Consider the following 21023-nt stretch of genomic DNA (forward strand, 5'->3'; position numbering starts at 1 on the left):
AAAATAACCCATGACAAGTATACATCTAATTTTAGAGGAGGTGTATAGGCTGTTGTGCCTCCTTACTTCTTTGGGATTTCTTGAAGTAGGCCAGATTCTCCTGTGACATCTTAAAAATTATTCAAAGGATTATCAGCGCTCTCCTGAATTTCAACATTTAATTGAAAGTCTACTGCTTTTAATTCTCCGACTCTTCCATTTTGTGGAAGATGAAGTGTTACACAAATGGCAGATATTCTTGACTGCATAGTATAGACTGACACAAGGAGAGATGCTGAGATTTAAAATTTTTACTATACTTCTGTACAACTGAAGCAGCCTTTGAAATCTCAGAAGAGGTAATGAATACAATCTGCCCTTACTTGCTAATCATTTCTGCTAGTGGGCCCTTCTTTCATATACACATTAGTTTTCAAGAACAGGCTGATCATCAGAAATAATACACATACATACCTCCCTCTGTCTGGATGATACTACTGAACATGAACTACACAAGAAATTGTTTAGAACTATTACTTATTGCATTCAAGTCTCTTATGGTGCTTACTCTTATATTGCAAGTCTTGAACAGTGTGGAGTAACCTCTGAAGTATGGAAGTATATGAACACATCGCTACACTAGGGCAGACTGACTTTTTATCTGCTGTAATATCACTGGAACTAAGCCACGGAGGTATTCAGTTTGCTTGAGCTAAGCCAATATAAGAACCTGCAGCTCTTCACTGACAAGTCAGTTCTCTACCTGGAACATCACAGGTGTACATGGCAATTCTTTTCAGTATGGGTATACTCCCATTAATACAACACTTAGGGAGTTACACAGTGGCTGCAGAAACTTGCAGGTTGGGCTTCCTTCACCGATCTTCTAGAAATTCTCAGCATTCTAGAGTCTTTAACATCATCTTGAGGGAAAAATATCTTTTATTAAATGATGTGTTCGGAAATAACCTTTCTGTGCCAATACAGGAGCATTTCTAAAGTGGCAAATGCAATTGGGAAAGTAATGCTGATGGATATTTATATTTGTTAAAAGGATACTCAGTTTTTAAACATATTGCCTGATTCTAAAGATATTAGGGTTTGTGTGAGAAGGCCGGGAAAGCAAAGACAGACGGAATTACAGGCTGGTCAGTTTTGCTTCAGCCCTGGTGTTGTGGTTTGAGCCTACCCAGCTGGCTCCAAAAGCACCACACAGCCTCTCGCCCACCTCTACCCTGTCCCCTGAGGGATGGGGAGGAGAAAATGCAACCAAAAAGAGAGGGTCGATAGGAAGGACAGGAAGGGCTCACTCACCAGTTAAGGTCACAGGCAAAAGACAGCCTCAACTTGGGGATTACAACATACACTTAATGAACAACCACCAACATTCAGGATAATAAGAGATACAACACACCTCCCCTCGCCCCACCCCACCCCTCCGGCCTTCCCGCGCTCAGCTCTGCTCCCTCTTTCCCCCCAGCAGCGCAGGGGCAGGGAATGGGGGTCACAGCCCGGCCGGCACAAGGGGTCTCCCTGCTCCTTCCCCCTCGGGCAGAGGGGCCCTCGCAGCCCTCCCCTGCCCCACCGCGGGGTCCCTCTCCCGGCAGACACTCCTCCTCCATGACCTGCCCCAACGCGAGTCCCTCCCGCGGGGCCGCAGCTCCCCAGAACCCCCCAGCGCGGTCCCTCCCGGCGCTGCCGCCCTCCCACCGACCGGCGGCTCCAGCGCGGCCGCAGTCGCGGCTGCTCCGGGCCCGGTCCCTGCTCCTCCGGCCCGGGGCCCTCCGCGGGCTGCAGGGCGACCTCTGGGCCACCGCTGGGCTCCAGGGGCTCAGCCGCCACCCCACCGCGGGCAGCGGGGGAACCCCTGCTCCGGCACAGCTCCCCCTCTCCCGCCTCACCGACCGGGGTGTCCCCATGGCTGTCTCTCTCCCACCCCCTTCTCACCAACGCAAACAGAACAGAGACGCAATCAACTGCTTCTCTCACTCTTAAACAGTTCTTCGCAGAGGCGCCCTTGGTCTGGCCTTGGCCAGAGGTGGGTCCGAAATTGCAGCCGGGGGAGCTTCTCGAAGTCTCTTACAGGAGCCACTGCCGAAGCCCCCTCTCCTGCTACCAAAACTGTGCCAAAACCCCGCCAGACACCAACCACCACACCTGGGCAAACTAGTGGAGCAAATATGTTAAACAGCCTATTTATAAGCACTTGGAGAATAATCATGAGATAAACAACCACCAGCATGGGATTGTTGAGAGCAAAGCAATTGTTTGACAGATCAATCTAACTTCCTTCAGTACAAACCTTGTAGCTAGGAGAACGTGGGAAACGTCGTATCCTGACTTTAGTAAACCTCTTGACACTATCTAGCAAGACTGTCTTGCACAGGGTAGAAAAATAGGGGCTATGTGACAGCACTGTAAGAGTGGTGAAAAACCCATTGGTTCAGGCACATTTCTTCATGTCATGGTAATTATGGCCTGTCTTAAATTACAGTAGAAAGATCCTGGCTAAACACTAGTAATATGTTTCAAGCCAAAAGGACAATTAAACAATACTGAATGGCATAGCAAAGTCATGGGGAAAGACCATTAACAGATAATGTGAAGAAGGATAGAATATTTGTTTTTCAGAATTTTTGACACGACTGCCAAAATAGCCAATTTAAGAGAAGTGGTGAATTAGTCAAACATTAGAACAGGCTGCCCAGGGAAGTGGTGGAGTCATTGTCCCCGGAGGTGTTAAAAAAACGTGTAGATATGGCACTTCGGGACATGGTTTAGTGGGCATGGTGGTATTAGGTCAACAGTTGGACTTGATCTCAGAGGTCTATTCCAACCTTACGATTCCACGATTCACGTTATGGAAACGTCACTGCAGAAATTCAGCAACTACATTCCTTTCTCTATAAACTCATTCTATATTTCTTCCTTTTATCAGTCTCATCTGTGCTTTCTCCCAGTCCAACTTCTTGACTATTTTTTCAATCCTTTTTCATACCTATAGAAAAAATTGGTGGAAGTCTGGAAAAAATTAAACCCAGATGCAAGCTGAATCCCATAAGTGGTTACAAATTGCAGGCCCCTTTTAAAGTTATTGCAAATTTGATGATAAAATGAAAGTACTGATAAAGCACTACTTTTCTAAAATCACATTTTCCAATGAGAAGAGTGTTTGCCACTTGCAAGTAAGAGAACCTCCAAATTAAATGCTGTAGTTTATCCTAAATGCCAATAAATACAATAATCTCAGTAGACAAGAAAACACGCTGGGAATCTTTATCATGGATTGACTTAATTCTTATTTCTGTTATCCAGGTAAAACTCAATCTTGGGAGTGCCAGTCAATCATCAAATTTTCTTGAAGTGTGGTTATACACTTGATACTAGTGGGATCATATTGATAGCATGACATTACACTGCATGAGAACACTGTAAATAAGCTGATTTATCCCCAACAGCAGCATTTGGACTATACAGGAAGCAGAAAACTCTCCTCCTTACATCTTAAAAATATGGAAAGATCCACTACAAATAACAAAAAAGCCCAACAAGAATAAAATAAACACTGCTACTGGAGACACTAGGTAAATACCATTATGCCAGATCTGCTGGAAGAAAAAACCACCACCCATATCCTCAGCATTGCAGTACTATACTACATGATCTAAAGTACAAACCACTATATTATGTGATTACTCATTGTCATGAGTAATGACAGATACATTTAAGGGTATCACAGTCAGATGTACTGGCACCTTCATGAAAACACAGTGCATCTCATATACAATTTACTTTGTGGATAATTCATCAATACTTCGGGTTAGTAACTTAAGAAAGCGAGTCTCCTGGGCCAAAGATGACACAAATACTTGCATTTGTGATGTGCCCCACACAGAATCAGTGATGCTAATGAAAATCATGACCCTCAACTCTTTTGAGCGAGGCATAAAACCATACATGGTTTATCAACTGCAGCTCATGGATGGGGAAGGAAAGGTTGAAGTTAAGCACACATATTTAAGCTCCTTCTGTAGTTTCTAGGAAGAAACCTTTTCCTTGATAATGCTTTGTTTCGGGACAAAGAATTTGCCTAGAGAAGAGATCAAAAAAAATGATCTGTTGGACAAGAACATGAAACTGCATATCTTCTTTTCTGATACATTATTAAAAAAAATATCACTGTACCACACGCTTCATGATTCTTCTAAAGAATCTAACTACTCAAGCAGAGATTGTTGTTGGGCTTTCTCCTCCCCTTTCAGAACTGAAAGCGGTGTTGGAGGGTCTTTACTACCTGCCTTTTTGTTAAATGTGCCTAGCTTTGAAGCAAGTACCTCTGAAATGAGGCAGATGGTGTATCCTTTGAAGTACCAGCTTATTCAAAGCAGAAGCAAAAAAGGAGAAACAGCTCTATCACAGTAACTTTATTATGCAATGCCCTTTAAATCTCATAGGGATGACCACAGATAACCAGAAGATGAAATCATGATTCCTCTTGCCACAGCTTTGCAAAAAAGAGAAACAGAGAGAACTACAAGGAATTAATTCAAGCTTCTCAATATGCAGTATGGAAGAAAAGCTTAGTTGTAATGATCCCTTATCTCACAGTGACAGAGTATGAATGCAATAATGATTTTTAAATCTTCAGGAACTATGCAAGTTGGAATGATAGAAGCTATCCAAAGGATGAATCTAAAGAGACCAGACTCCGTGTTCTATCAGGAAGACAGCGGACCAGCAATGTCACGTATTTGGTCAGTATAGCCAGAATCAAAAGAAATTACCTGAATTCCACTATTTCATCATTATAAATAAATAATCAGTTACTACATTAAATGTGCTGCTGGGTGCAGAGTGCTAACTTCTTGCTTTTACATGATCTATCTGTAGGAATACAACAGAAAGGAAATTCTCGTCTTGCATGGGAAAGAGTACAATTATTTGAAAACTGTGAAACTCTGAATTTTCAGTTACATGTTCAACCAGGGTCTACATGTTACCCAGATATTCATTACTTAATGCATTTGACTAAAAGTTTATTCAGAGCACCAGTATTTCCCCCCATCAGAGTCATACTTATGTTTAAATTTCAGCTAATTGCTTTTCAGTTGGTAACTTTCTTGTTCCAGGAACAAGGCTATTTAAGCAACCCCTAAGTCTGCACTGGTGGGAACAGACAAATTGTCCAGCTAGTGCTATTTAGTCTTTTGTTCCAGGGTGTTTAAGGTAATAGTGTTTCATGACTGATGCTACTAAACGCTAATGCTAAGTCACAGAAAAGTATTATTATGAAAATGTGTTCCTGTTCCAAGTCACTAGGAGAACAGCTCAACGTGTCCAATTCATCACCTGCTGCACTCCGGAAACTTGGAAGTTTAAAGACAAGTAAGAAGTCTCAGCACAGACTGCTACAACTTCACAACCACAGCGATCCTTTTGAGCCTGCTAAATCTCTTGCTAAAACATCTCTCCAATTAAATGAAATGAAACTTGCTTCTACGGCTTCTAACGCCCATAGTGATGATGTCTTTTGCAGAAGCAGCTTCTTCCCGGGAAGGACAGAGAGGTTCCAAAACAGGGAAAACAGACCATCAGGAAGGAAGAGTGCTAAAAATCTGACTGGCTTCAGTTACATTGGTTCATAACCCAGCGGTCTGTCACAATAGGTTCAAACTGAGTAAGGGGGAGGAAAAAGGCGGGTTAATACTGAAACTTTTGAAAGTGCTGTTTGAGAAGAGAAGCTAGGTAAAGAACTGGTTGCTACTTGAAAGTGCCCTTTTAAGGAAGGCAGCTTCTACCGACTCTAGAAAAGCTGTTGCCCAGCATGAGTTTACAATATAGGGACCATGTCACAAAGGGAAATGGGGAGATCCCCACGGTGAGAAAAGTCTCCAAAAAGTCCAGGTTACATCTATTCTGTAAGTGAAATTACTCCGAGTTTAAGGATATGTCCTCGACTAGAGGGTCCCCTGCTCCCACTCCTCTGCAGCCTTTAACTCCTGCTTATAGTTACTAAAGAAACCAAAATTCTGTTTGTCGTCATTATGAAAAGCTGCTCAGCACATGGACAAATTCAACTTTCTCTCTAGAAAGCCTGAATCTCCATGCCAGGAGAAAGCTGCATTTGTATTTAATTCACAGAATACTTTGGGATCTTCCTAAGAAAAGACAGTGAAGTTCATTAACCTTCTTATTTTTGATCTGAATAATGTTTTTTGTCAAAAGATGAGCTGGAAACTGCAACAGATACACACCTGGAGTAACTCCTTAAGTCTGTGGAATGCTGGACTACTCACATCCCAGTCCAAAAAAGTTAAAGTGCCACTATCATAGTATAGAATACTTGTACTGTAGAAGACCTAAAGGTAAGAGCTTTCAAATAGCTGATCCTGCAGCTGATCAGCAAAAACTTGCTGTTCTCATTTGAAATGCCAGAGGAGTTACAAAAGCAGGCGGCTACACACACACAAGCAAAACAAATGGATGGAATGTACTTCATCGTAATAGCAACACCTATTGCTCCTGAAAGAACGTCATTCACATACTGTGATATCAGTTCAAACCTCTGAAAAATTTTTCTACAGTTCTACTAACTGCCACATTCTGGAAAAAGATGTATTCCACTGTCCTAATAAAAGTCTCAGATCATACACCATTAACAAGTTTCTTTGCAGGCAAAAACTGTCTTGAGTGTTTTGAGGAAATTTCAAAGACCAAGTTTGTCACCTCCTGAATAAAGCCTGCTGCAGATGGTGATGCTACATCGATCTTGTAATTACAGGAATTTCCAGAAAGACTCCAAAGAATGCAGTATTTTTCTAACATTAATTCAACAGAAGTCAAAAATAAATTTGGTTTTAAATGAGCACCAAATATTGTCTGAAAAAAATTAACAATAAAGACTATGGAATATTCCACTTAGGAGTCTTACCAACAAGTCAAATTAGTCCTGCCCAAAATATTTTCAAGGTCGTTTTCTAGTCCTCTTAAATAATTTAATTAATGGCGCTTTCACTGCTTTCCTTGAGAAAATATCACGTGTAAAACCACACTGTCATTATTACTATTATCTTCCTTGTACAATAAAGACTAAATTAAGAGATGTATGATAAAGATGGTAACGAAGATGTGAAATAATACCTTCTCATAATTTTATCTTCATGCCCTCAGTGTAACTGCGGCATACACTGTTGTTTTCAAAATCTGCAGTTGCTACCTCAGTTAACCTTTTCTTTCAAAAGAAACAGGAAAAAAAGGATAAAAATCAGTCTGGCAAGCATCCCAATAACAGAGAATAATTTGGCTAGCAGAAAAGCAATTCAATTTTCTGACAGTTTTTAGGATAATCAAAAACCCAAGAGAAACTATTAAATTTGGTTTGTTCGTGGTCAATTTGCCGTTGCGCTTCCTCTTCCCCCGCCTACCTCCCCAGCTCTCTACCATCTCAACTTTCTGCTCAACAGGGAAGTCTAAGTGTCATTATGTAGCAGCTCAACTGGCTCCCTGAAACAGGCAAAGATCGTAAAGCTCACTTACATACTCTGTCCACTGCGCATAGCTTCCGTAAATAAATTGAGCTCAGATTACCATGCTGCCACCCAAGAATATTGTGTTGATATAGACAGACATGTTGTAAAAGTTATTTGAGCTCATCCTCTAAGACAGACTCTCTGAACTAATACTGAGCTGATGAAATTTCACTGAGGAGAAATAGGTGTTTGCTGGATGGAGGAGAGGGCTTATGCTAAAGGAGTGAAAGATACCAGTCCAAGAAGAAAATGTGCACAGTGCATACCAGTCTGCACTTCAGAAAGACAGAAAGTGGGGTTTTCCTGAGGATCAGTCTCCTCAGATGCTGCAATAAAAAGGAAAGACACATGAGAGAAAATCTCTTTTGGTGACAGCAGGTTCCCATGAGCTGAAAGTGGTGCCTGCTGAAAAAAATGTTAGCTTGGGATCCCAGCAGGAAACATTGAAGAGCTTGCAGCGGCTAAAAGCTTCTAGTTTTGTAAACACAACACCAGCCAGATGGGGTTTTGCAAGTGCTTGCAGCTCTAATATAAAGAAATATTCTAAAAAGAGTATAACAGTGAGTAGATGTAAATACAAAAAGCTCATCTTTTTTTGTCGCCTAAATAATTAAACCATATCTTATTGACTAATGAAGTTATTTTAAAGACATCAGAGTAACATTCTAGCCAGCATAAGCAACTGTTTTTGCCTGAAGTGACATGTTCACAGCAGTAGATTTTATTATTTCTTCATAAAATTTGTTCTGTCATTTCTGCAAGAGTTATTTTTAGCTGACAGATAACATGGCAAAAAAATACATACTTGCAAAGCTTCAAATGAAATGAATAGTGACTCATCAAGCTCAGACTACTCTTATAACAAGAGGAGTCAATAAAATATGGATTGGCCAATGGTGCCTTTCCTCAGCAATAAAAATACTCAATTAAGAGTTTTCAAGTTATATGCAAAACTAGCAAAAGTAGCACAGTGTGTGTGGCTTACATGTTTGAGATTGGAATTGCCTGGTAGGTAGGAAAATTACTTCCTAAAAAGTGTCCTAGGGATACATTTGCATATCACCCAAAAATAAAAGAATCAAGTTACTGATAGTTGGAAAGAACACTGATTTTACTTACCAAAATAATCAGATAAGAAAGCTACTTTTAGTTGTGCACGGAATTGGAAAATTGGCCACTATATCTCCTAGTAGTGTTACATTCTCAGCAGACAGACAACAGGAGTAGGGAAAATACTAGACTAATTTTCTGTCCATATAACTCATTTCTTTACTACAGTATTTCACATGTTACCATCACCCTATAGTTGTTTTATATTATCTTCCTCAAAAACGTAGAATGAATGATACTCTGTCCAAGCTTTCACTAGGAAGCAAATTACAAAACAAGAAGAAAGAATTAATTAGAGAAAGAATGACATTCGACTTTCTATCTGACAGCCTTCCTTTATCAGGTGTTAGACCATTTATCTTTATTTTCTGTGAGTTATAAGATTTCACAAAGCCTACAGGAACGTAGAAGGCCACCTTCCTCAGAATTAATATCTTACCATAGAGGATACACCAGCACTTTGATACAGTCTGACAAAACATTTTTCATTAATTCAATCTCAATGCAATAATCGGGATTTTTTCAAGGTCTACTTTGGGAAGAATCAAGATCTCTCCAGTTCCACAGTATGATTCCTGATTACAGAATTGAAGAACGACATTGAAGAAACTCGGGTCATGTAATGTTTCCATGTTCTTAAAAAAAATTTGGATAGACTTCGTAATGATAACCTCTTGTCCTTAAGCTCTGCATGCTGACTCTATTTATGAGGGCGTACTCGTGGAATGTACCGTGCTTCTTCACAGCTTATTCAGGACTGAATTAATCAATTTGACTACCACTGGAAAAGGAAGATTTCATAATTTTATTTTCTCTAGTACAAGTTATCCTTTCCCAGTGCACTAGGAAAATTAGGAAGAAGCACGATCTGAGAGAAACTGAAGGTATTTACAGGCCCCTTACAGCTTTTAGGGGAAGACTGGAGAGACAAATTGCTCTGGAATCCCAAGAGTCCAAGATGGGTTTTATCCTCTCTATAAACACACCTGACACAGTGTTCATTAACCTGTTAAGCGTAACAAATTGTAAAAAATAAGTCAACACAAGGTTTTATTTTGGATTTATATAGAAACAAAAGTTGGGGAAGTGCTTTTATTTTACATCGCATCTTAAAATCACAGGCTCTGTTCAATTCTAGAATACTGGGAATTTTGGCCTCTTACCTTGTTATAGGCTTTGAAGTCTTTGCCAGAAGATGCAAAAAAAAAAAAGATTACAGAGATCACAAAGACCTTCAATACTATTACTGGGGTAAATGAAAGACTGTTCCCTTCTCATATAGGTTACTCCCTTCCTACTCCAGTTTTCTATCTAAATAGGCTGACACTCACATTGCTTCTCATGATCTGAAGCATTCACAGTTAACATTACAAGTATGTAACACAGACTTTTCTGATGCAGGTGTAAGTGAAATCTCCTATATTACTGACAATTATTATTAAGATTTATGTTTAGTATCAGGAATTTGCAACTGAATGACCAATGGCTTAGATCTGCATGGAAACATACAAAGTTTGGTTTGACACACATCTCGCCACCCCAAGGCTGGGAAACGCAGCAAATTTACAGGCTTATTTTTGATTCCTTATTTTATAAAACAAGGTTTGTTTTTCCAGCTAACCTAAGAAATTCTAAGCTGTTTCTGCCCTCTGTCTCAAAGGACCAAAGCTGAAGCTCTAAATGAACCAACCCACTTCACCATCAAATACATAAATACATTTAACACTGGCCTGGAAATACAGCTTTTATAAGTCTTATCTTATTTCAGATTTCTGCCATATAGGAATCTTTTACTACTTCTTAGGGTAGGTTGGTTGGTTTGGTTTTCAAAAGGTACATCGAATTCATTCTTGCAGTTTATATGTTTGCATAATTCTCAACTTTTTCTTTAATCAACGTGGTTAGGTCATTAGACACCGTCAAGCATGCCCATTTCTAGTTCTTAAAAAGACAACAAAAAAACCCATCAAGACATTCCAATCTGTAAGAGTTACCCATCAGTATAGCTCAGACTTAATTTAAAAAGCAAACCAATTCACAGAAATGAAGTGACTGAAAGAAATTTATATTCTACAAAATCCCTAGACTATAGCGTACGCACAAAGAGATACAATAAGTTATCATAGCAATAAGGCATGTTTTAAAGGTCTTCATTCCCATCTGGAAGGAAAAAAGTGCTCTAGTTTAAAAAAAGATTCAAGTGACGCTAAAAACTTTTGTAATGGAAATACTTTCCTGTGTAAGTATTCAAAGTCTTCATTCTTGAGACTGACGATTCAGAAATGTTTTCTGGGGGTAGGGGGGAGGGTTAGTGGTGGTGTTTTGTTTTGGAGGTTTTTTGGAGGGGTTGTTTGGTGTTTCTTTTATTGGTGCTGGGGGGTGTTGGTTGTGGGATTTTTTTTGGGGGGGGGGGTGAGTTTTTGGGTTCTTTTGGGGTTTTGTGGGTGTTTTTTGTTTTTGTTTTAAACCAAAAGGGCTCCCCTCACCCCTGTATAAAGTAATGGAGCCAGCACTCAGCCTTTACTAATAAGTGATGTGCTCCAGCCCCCAATCAGGTGGCTCTTAGGCCCTCTGCCAGAATTACTCCACTATGTCCATGTCTGTCTTGTACTGGACACAGCGCTCCAGATGTCGTCACGGGTCTATTTCCCTGCCCTGCTGTCTGCACGCCATGCTGGTACAGCCCAGAATACAGTTGGCCGCCTCTTCCACAAAGCAGACTGCTGACTCGTGTTCAGCGTCCAACAGGACACCCCCGCATGTCCTTTTCTGCAAAGCTGCTTTCTAGCCTGTTGGTACCCAGCCTCAGCTGTGCACGGGGTTATCCTATCACAGATGCATCACTTGGCTGTTGCTGAATTCCACGAGGTTTCTGTCATGTCTCCAACTTGTTAAGGATAGTAGCATTGCTCTGTAGCAGAACTACTACCCTGGATTTGGTATCACTCACAAGCTTGCAGAGAGCATCCCGTTCATTCCCATCTACCAAGTTCTTAATAAAGATTTTTAACAGCACTGGCCCTACTGTTTCAAGTTGATGCCGCTAGTAACCAGCTGCCAATTTTGCATCTGGAAATCCAGACAATTTTCCCCATACCTTGCAGTCACCCATCCAAAACGTACCTAATTATCACGGCTATAAGAATACACCTTGTCAAAAGTCTTGGTGAAGTAAAGAAAAACAGCACGAGAGCAGGTGATCTCATAACAGAAAACTGCCAGGTTCATCAGGCACAATTCGCCCTTGCTAGGTTGGCTTCTTGTCCCTCCTGTGAGTGGTCTGTACCTCCCCAGATCCTCCTCCTTGTCCTTCTGAAAAGAGGCATGTTTGCTTTTTTTCCCCAGTTATTAGGAACATACCCCAATCACCATAAACTTTCTGCTGTCAAGAAGTACAATACATACAAAACTATAAACCTCACTCCCAAATCTTTCTGATCACCGTTCCTTCTTTCTTACATAAACACCTCACGTTGAAGACATGGTTTTGGACATTATCAGAGAAGAGAAAACACATATTCTGCTGAAAAAGTGCAAAAAGTATTTTTCAGTCCTCACAGTTTCTCACTTAGTAAGCTCTGTGATTCCTTGAACTGTTGGGATTCACTTTGTTCAGACACACAGAAAAAAATTAACTTGAAACTAATGAGCTAAAACACTTGACTGATGATACCGTTACTCTGACAATGAATAGCATTTATTTATATGTATGCTTATTACACACCCTCCCATCAAACATCCCTTTTATCAACTTTTGCAATCTGTTGCATGACAGATGACTGAAGATATGAATCAATCCTCTGGTGTCACACCTTTCTTACAAACAGGAAAAGAAGCAGTCTACCAGATACCCATCTGTGGCTTTATGAATCAAACCATGCACGCCTTTATGAATCAAAGCCAATACCTGCAACTGCACGTAGAATTACAGAGAAAGACAACGCAGTTGTCAGGCAAATGATTTAATACATGAACTGTAGCCCTCACCATTCAACAGGCAGGCAACCAACTAAACTGTGCAGATGTACATACTTAATGGTAACATCTAAACATCCTCTTAAGTAGACGGTTATCTAGAGCACATTACTACAGTATAATCAAACTGGGCCCATGACTTCTTTGATTATACTGGAGCAATGGTATATTGTCTTAATAGGCTAAGCAAATGTAGCTTGCTTATATTATTCTACATCTTAATTGGCTATCCTAAACAAGCAAAACATTTAACATAATTTAACAACTATGTCAAAGACTGAGGGAATTCAGTTAAAGTTATATCCAGCTAATTTCAGATGCAGGACTACATCTTAAGAAGGCTTTTCAGTCTCTCTGTGCTAACTTGATTAAGCTAACACGGTAGCAACACACACACGTGTTGCTGAGAGGTACCCTTTGTGAATTACTATAGCGAGTTCTACGTTTGAGATCTCAATGGGAGCGAAAACAAGGAAAAGAATAAAAACCTCTGCATACAAATCACATTTAAAACCCCTCACACAATACTCATTGCTCAGTGCTCTAGACATACTTAAGTAACATATCAACAGGCAAATTATATAGCACAACGGGTTAGTTGTAGTAATATAGCAAGATCACAGTTCTTAAGTAAGTATCCTTACTTCTTGTGTGATCCTGCGTTCCTGTGGGATCTGATCTAGGTGGTCCTGCTCTGGCAGGGGGGTTGGACTAGATGATCTTTCAAGGTCCCTTCCAACCCCTAACATTCTGTGTGACCCGGAAGGACTGCATTGCCTTCTACTCCCGTACACTATAATCTACAAAGGTGTGATCAGTTCAGACTTGGAAATAAAAAACCTTTCACCTCTTTTTCAGTGAAAACCAGCTTTTTGAAAGATGATGAACAACATCTCCCTCATTTCTTATTAATGACACGTTTGTAATATGCATTTAGGAAGTTGTGGTATCTGTGACCTCCCACAGGTCATTTGTAACTATGTCTCCTGTGAGTTATGAGCTCTTGCCATCCATGGACTAACTTTAATCTGGTGACAGTAATGAGACAAATATGTATTAGCTTCATGCCTCTGAAATTGTAAGGCCCCAAGTGAATCCTTGACATTTACTATTTGCAATTTCCCCTCATGTAAAAAACAACTGAAACGCATGAATGTGTTGGCAAGTTATTTCAACTTCATACTGACTCATTAAAGTTAAAATACAGTCTTTTCCAATTCATTCAACGAATAAAATTACCACATATAAAAGGGGATGCCACATCCAGTAATATCATGTTCTGTGACTTTGACACCAATCTTTTGTCAGTTATTCTTAGATTTGCTACAAACTCTTGAAAAACTTTCAGTTGTTTATTTTGATCATCAACAGTCCACATGCTACTGATTAAAGTGGGATGTACTCTGCTCTTCACTTTGAGTACTTCAGCGTAAGGATTATTTGTCTCAGCACAAGGACACTTGCACAGTTCCTCTCCTGCCATACAAACCTCTGTAGGATTCTTTTCCAGTACCTGTCCCCATTCCCCAGGGAAGCAGATGAAAGCACTATGGTGCTTCCCAGGATGGTAGCTGACAGCATAGTACTAGGAGTGGCCAAGACTACCCAAGGCACAAGGTCCTTCACCATTGTAGGGCACAGAGAGTCTGGACTATCCCATCTATAAGCCACCAGGGTTAGTTTGCAGCACGGATTACACTATCTGTCCCTACGTATTTGTAAAACAGTCAAGATTGCTTTGGTTGCAATTTACCCCCAGGGTAAATAACCAACAACAAAAACACGATCAGTATTTGCACAGCATCACTTACGTCTGTGACAAAGCATGTATTTGAGAAAATAAAAACTATTTTTGTGAGACATTAACTAAGACTTCTGTAGTACTGAGAAATTAGTTATGCATTCCCTACTAACATTTTCAGAGATGCAGCAAACTTTTAGAAGGCCAAATCTCAGAGTCAAAGGATAGATTCTTCAGAGTTTGATCACTGCAGAACGATTTGCTACATCTGAAAAACACTCATTTCTGATTTGATCTAAGAAAGTTTCTATAAATTTTTTTAGGAGTGAGAAACAATTCCTACCTAACTTTCATTGATGAAAAAACGTATCAGTCTAAATCTAGTACAAGCATGACTGAAATTGGGTCCACGAAACTCAAGCCAGAAAAATAAATTTGTGTCCTGACTGGATATTTAGAACCCTTCCACCACAGAAAGCTTACAAAGTCCAAATTCTAAGACAGACTCTCAAGTAAGATCCAAAGTCTCAGGGTGTGGGGAGGGGAGAACTTAGTCCCATTCTAGACTTGGAACTATGGAATACATTGCAGCCATAATGTACTCCACTGTGATAACGGCTAAAATAAGATTATGTACTCACATACATCCAAGAAAAATTACTCTAACGATAAGCATTAAATACATAAAAAACAGTTAAAATTTCAGAACAAGTTCTGACTTGCAAAAATTAGAAAGCCAAGTATTAATTCCCTTAAGGCACCTGGAAAATATAAACTAATATGTTACTTCTCTCCCCCAGGGCATAATCTGCTTTAGCATTATTGGTGACCCTGAGTCCCGTCGCCCCCCCTCCAAAAAAGTGTTGCTTTTTACCGAAGGAATTTTTCAAATCATCATCTACATCGATAGATTATGTATTTTTACTATGTCATCAGAAGAAACATTCTTCTATTAAAAATGTAATTGGTTTGAAAATGCAAAGTTTAAGAAGAACTAAAATAACTACAAAAGATAAGATCTGTAATAGATCTACAAAAATATCAACTCATGTACCTCTAAGTAACATGCCGTGTATCTAGCAAGAAGGAGATGACAAATATTATCAAGCTAAATTTAGCACAGGGACTTGGATCTGTAGATTGACCTTACAACCAAAGCAGAAAGTGAGGTTTCCCCAGGAGCAGGAGGCAACTTAAAACAGGAGCCTGCCTAATGTAGTCATTCTCAACTGCTCAAGTGCTTATACATAATCTCCAACAACTACAGAAGATACCTATTCTAGCTGCTAGCCTGAGATTTGAAAGTAAGCCTTGAACACATTCTCAGATTATATGCCGTGGTCTTTTGTTGGACCTTACTGGTTGCACTCAACTTTCAAGACGATTCATTCCACTGCATACAGTGAAATTCCTCCTGCGCAGGACTGTGATTTGGCTGCAGGGGCTCTGTATTTTAGATTATTCGTATAAAACAAGGTAAATCCTGCATAAACTGAACTTTCCCCAACCCCACGGATATTGCATTTATGCTATATGCGAACAGCTCACTGCAGCTTGTAATACGCCATCTCAGAATTCCCTAACCAGGAGCAGAGTATCTATTTACAGTGATTCCAAAGAAATCTTTATAGTCTATTGGATAAATAACCCTTATTCTGAAAATCCTTATATTATAATATGTAGTTTAAAAAACGGAACTGGTATTTTGTCTGATGGAGTGTAATGGATCCTCAGGAAATAACAGGTATCTTGTAAAGTCTCTTTATATATAATTATGTGATGACTAGTGAATTGATGTTAAAATCAAAATGGATACACAAAAAATATCATCAATCTACAATTACGTAGGCAATTTTCAGTGTCCAATTCTAAACCACCTGTCAGTAATTATGAAGTATTTCTTGGCTCACACTAGATAATATGAAATTGTTAATGTCTGAAACCATTTCCCAGTGCATTCTATTTGGGCCAGACTCTATTCGTAATTCAGGCAAAACTCACCAGCAGGGAGTATGAGATCACAACACTTCCTTATGAAATATAAACATTTTTCTCCTATTTTAATTCTGTATGAACAGCCAGATAGCTGGGATGTTTATCATGCAATACCACTGCATGATACTTGCACACTTACTTGAAAATTTTTATCATATATTGGACTGCCTGTACTTTTTAGATCAGTGACTGGTGTAAATAAGGCCATCTAAATTAAACACTACAGACAACCAGTACATGCAGGCCCACTCCTATCCACTCTTTCTGCATACCACTCACTCTTTCCAGGCAATAAATACAAGCCTAGAAAGATAGTAGTAGTGTGAAAATTACAGACTTGTAGACATTAGATAGATAGTAATAGATTTCTATACTCTGCTCTCCAAATAGACATTAAAAAAGACTGCAAGATATGACACACTGCAGAAAAATAGTTCATAGTGCTTCAGTTAACAGGACTAACTCAACACAGTCATCCTGTATTAAAGTACATACACACTACACAGAACAACCGATAAGAAATCAGATGTCAAATCAAAAAGGCCTAAGTATTCCAAAAGAAATAAAAGGTTGAAATATGAAGAGCAGTTTAACACAAATGCTCTGCAATTAGCAACTAAATTAAGTTTGGCACTCTTCTGCAGGTACAATTCTACATAGCACTATTACCAGACACATGTAACAGTTAGGGGACTATTTAAGATATTCAAAATGCAGTGACTTTCACTGTTCGTAATGAGAAGAGCTTCACAAAATCATTACGGTTGTGTACATCGACAGAAATATCTTAGCATAATTTAAATGTGTGACAGGACTTTCACGTGAGCTTTTTAAGGATTTTACAGGGCATCCATAGAACCCTACAGAACCCCAAAGAAACCTAATAGGATAACAGAAGTGTAAAAAAGAAAAAAACCACTTCAAGATAACAGGAGTAATATATAGTAAACAAGAGGATCATTACATAAAACTCATTAGATAAAATGCTACCACAAGTGTCCTATTCTTTTAAATATATGATGTTGGAATACAATGACATGATGGCATGTCACCATTCAGCTCTGAAGCTGAAAAATATTGAGCATCTTTCAGAGAAGGGAAGCAAGCAGTGATAGAGAAAGGCCTGTTTGTCTACAACAACGGGTTAGCTCCCCTAGGATCACATAATCTTTACTGGGGCTACATAAAAGGGATTATTATATCGGCTTTCAAAAAAAAATTTTTTTGACATTTCCATTAAAATCATGATTCTTGAGAGATTTATAAATTCATTCAATAGCATACAGGGGGTTTTTTCAGTGGTTTTCATTTTGTTTGGTTGTTGGTTTTGTTTTGTTCTCTCCCATGGTTCTACAGCACAAACATTGCCCAGAGTTACATTGCTCTGCTCAAACAAAAATATTCACATTAAAGATGCAAGTATTTGCATGCCCTAATCTGCATGAAAAATATAAAAAGTATACACTTACATAGCAATTAATATACGTCAGTGACACAAAACCTATTTCTCAGTTACTTTTTGCACAATAGGCCACGTGACCATTTGAATCCCAATGTCTTCACTACTTGCTCTGTCATACTGCAACACTGCTTTTTAAATATTTAATTATATGCTTCAATATAGAACTGTGAATAATTTTATATTATCCTTGATGTCTCCATGCTTTTCAGAGACATTCCTTTTCTCCTGCATTTCACAATGCTACATTGTTTCTTGCCTGCTACCACACACAAAAAAAACCCACCTCCAGAAAGACAATGATCTCATATTTCAAAGTTTTACAGAAGCATTTAGGTAATTTGTTGAAGACTTTCTTGTCAAAGAGACACATCCCTCCACTATTCTTTACTTTGGGAGAAAGAATAGAAGACAGCGTGAAAAAATAAGGCAAACTGATTTTTCTCTAAAATGTTAATTAACAATTGTATATTAATAAAACTACAAGTCTGTATTTGAGTCACTTGCCAAAGTGCTATTATCAGTTAGTATTAGTCATATAGGAAGTATTAAATGAACCCAAATAATTTTGCGTCTGAACTCTGTTCACTTCAGATAAACTTTCACTCATTTATAAAAAAGCCACTGCACCTGTTGGGCAAGAAAACACAGACTACTTCCTGGTAGGTATCTGGTACCTTCTGTTAAGCATTCCAAATCACACCTTGCTGAAAGCCGTTATCTACATACAGATCCTCTCCAATATTTCACAAGAAATGAAGAGAGAATGCAGTACTGGTCAAAGCTCTGAACAGCACATTTGTTAAAAACCAAACCGCACAAACACCCCCAAACGCACACACAGCCCCCCCATACTCATTTTGAATTTTGTTAGCTTGGTACTGCTTTGAACTTAAACGGGATGCGCTCCTACAAGCTCAGCCCGGTGACGAGTTACACTTCTTAAGGAAAAGCCTGCCAATCAAAGAAGCTCGGCTCTCACAGATGAGGAAACCAAGAGTATGTTTTGTGCTTTTAATATCAAAAAACATGAAGCTTAATCTTATGGACTACTCTATTAAGAAAAATTGTGACTTTTCTGTCATTAAAAACATTTGGACTTACTGGGAGAGATAACGTCTTTGTCACAGCTGCTAGGCTAGGCAGAAAAAAAGAAGACTGGCAAGTTACAGGCAGATTGCTAACAAGCATGCATGGGAATTTTTTTTTTTTTTTAAACAGTTAAATGGCTAACAGAGAAGGGAATTTTAACAGAAAGGAAATTTTGCTTAGGGTTCAGTTCTTTTATTCAGCATTCCATAAAGTGAAAACATTTCTGGTTTTGGTTTTGCTCCATCAAAACCATAATTGTTTTATTCTTACACAAGAAAATATGTCCTGTTTCTGTGGATGAAATAAATTAATACTGAATATATTCTTTTTTTTTTTGTTAGCCTGAATATATGTTTCGGTATGGGTGCATGTAGGGGAATTTATCTCCCTCTAATTTTGTTGCCCTCTAGTTCTTCTCCCCTTAGACAAAATCCTGTTGATGAGAACTATGAAGCTTCTTAAAGATGGGTAAAGGTTGGAAATTCCCCTCTCCCCTGCCAGCCTCCCGAGGAAAACACTCCCACCCAAGTACCAAAGGACATTGATAGAGTTAATCCCCAGATCAGTATCAGCCCAGCACTAAACTACTTATTCAATGTAGATGAAGCTAAAGCTGTCCAGGAGTGAGGAGGTAAGGCCAGCTCACCTCTTACTCAACAGGCTGTACATTAGCAGCTAGACTATGTCCTGCTCTTCCTCAAGTATCTTGACTTGACGGCAGATAAAAACCCCCACTTCTCTGGTTGCCTCAGAGAACATGTACTGCACAACACTTAAGCAATGAGTATGAACTAGGCACTCCCATGCTGCAGTCACCATGGGCTCCAACTTTCTCCATTCATCAGTAGGAAATGGGCTGATTTCTTACACCTCAAAGAGAAAGAAGGGAAGCTAATCATCTGCAAAGAGTGAAATAAAAATACACAAACATAGACACAGAAGAGGCATCCTTCTGCAGCTACTTCAGCTTACTTTTAAGAATTTTCACCAGCGATTTGCAAAGTACACTGGTATCAAATTGCTATGTCCAGAGCCCCAGGCTGGAATAACAACATGAAAAACTTTGCAGTGGAGCTACTAAGTGGGTTTAACAAAACTATCTAATGCATTGCACTATATTATTAATGACCTTCATATAATCAATTGCTAATTTCATGGACATTTAAAAAAAAAAAAAACAATTGGTGACAGCTCCCACTCTACTTTTGCTAACACCTCAATCAAAATTTCAAGATTCTCTTACACAGTGCTGAGAATAACAGAGCAAGGGAAATATTTTGTAAAGAAGCTTGTAGATCTCACTGCAGCATACTGACAACTAAGTATCCCAACTGACAAATACATACTGGAGAGTCATTGGAGTATTCCACATTTTCCCCCACAGTAGAAGGATAATGTGTTTACACTCTTCAAACTTAAATGTTGTGAAATGAATTAAAATGCACAATGAACAAATTCCAAGAACATATTTTGCATTCTCTGGGATTTAACATAAAAGACTCGCAACTAAGCCCGCTGAAAAGTCCAACCCATCCTGTCAACCTCTCCATAAATGCACCTTTTCAAGACGCAAAAAAGGAATCCATGCTCAACCATCTTACAAGTGTTAACTGGAAATTCTACTCAATGAAAGAGGAGACAAGGTCTCTGTCTTTTCCCCTAGTTAATCTGAATGACCAAACAGCATATACTGAAGTAAACATACGCATAGTTCACTATACTTAAGATTAGAATCTTTTGGTAAGTATATGTAATTTGGTGATTTTGATTCAAAATACTGACTTGCTGCAGCTTTCAGGGACATTTATTTCAAGAGATTCTCCAGTTGATCTCACTGTGTTACTTTTAAAGCTATTCTTACATTTGAAACCCACTTTCTTCCTAACGCATAAATCACTTCAATTATGCCATAATTACTTTTCACACTACCCTTTTGTTTTGTCCTGTGGAGTAGGTAACACTGATATAAAATGCCACTATTAATGGAAGAAGAAATTCCTAATGGCTCGCAATCCAGAACTAGTTTTCGTGTTGATGGAGACAACTCCTATTGACAGTGGTTTAACTATTACTGTTGGTGGTCTCCCAGGGTCACATATGGAAGCAGCAGTGCAAAGAACAGTAACAGAACAATTATATAAAG

Source organism: Leptosomus discolor, chromosome 10 (genome assembly GCF_034619465.1).
Source record: "Leptosomus discolor isolate bLepDis1 chromosome 10, bLepDis1.hap2, whole genome shotgun sequence".
NCBI lineage: Eukaryota > Metazoa > Chordata > Aves > Leptosomiformes > Leptosomidae > Leptosomus > Leptosomus discolor.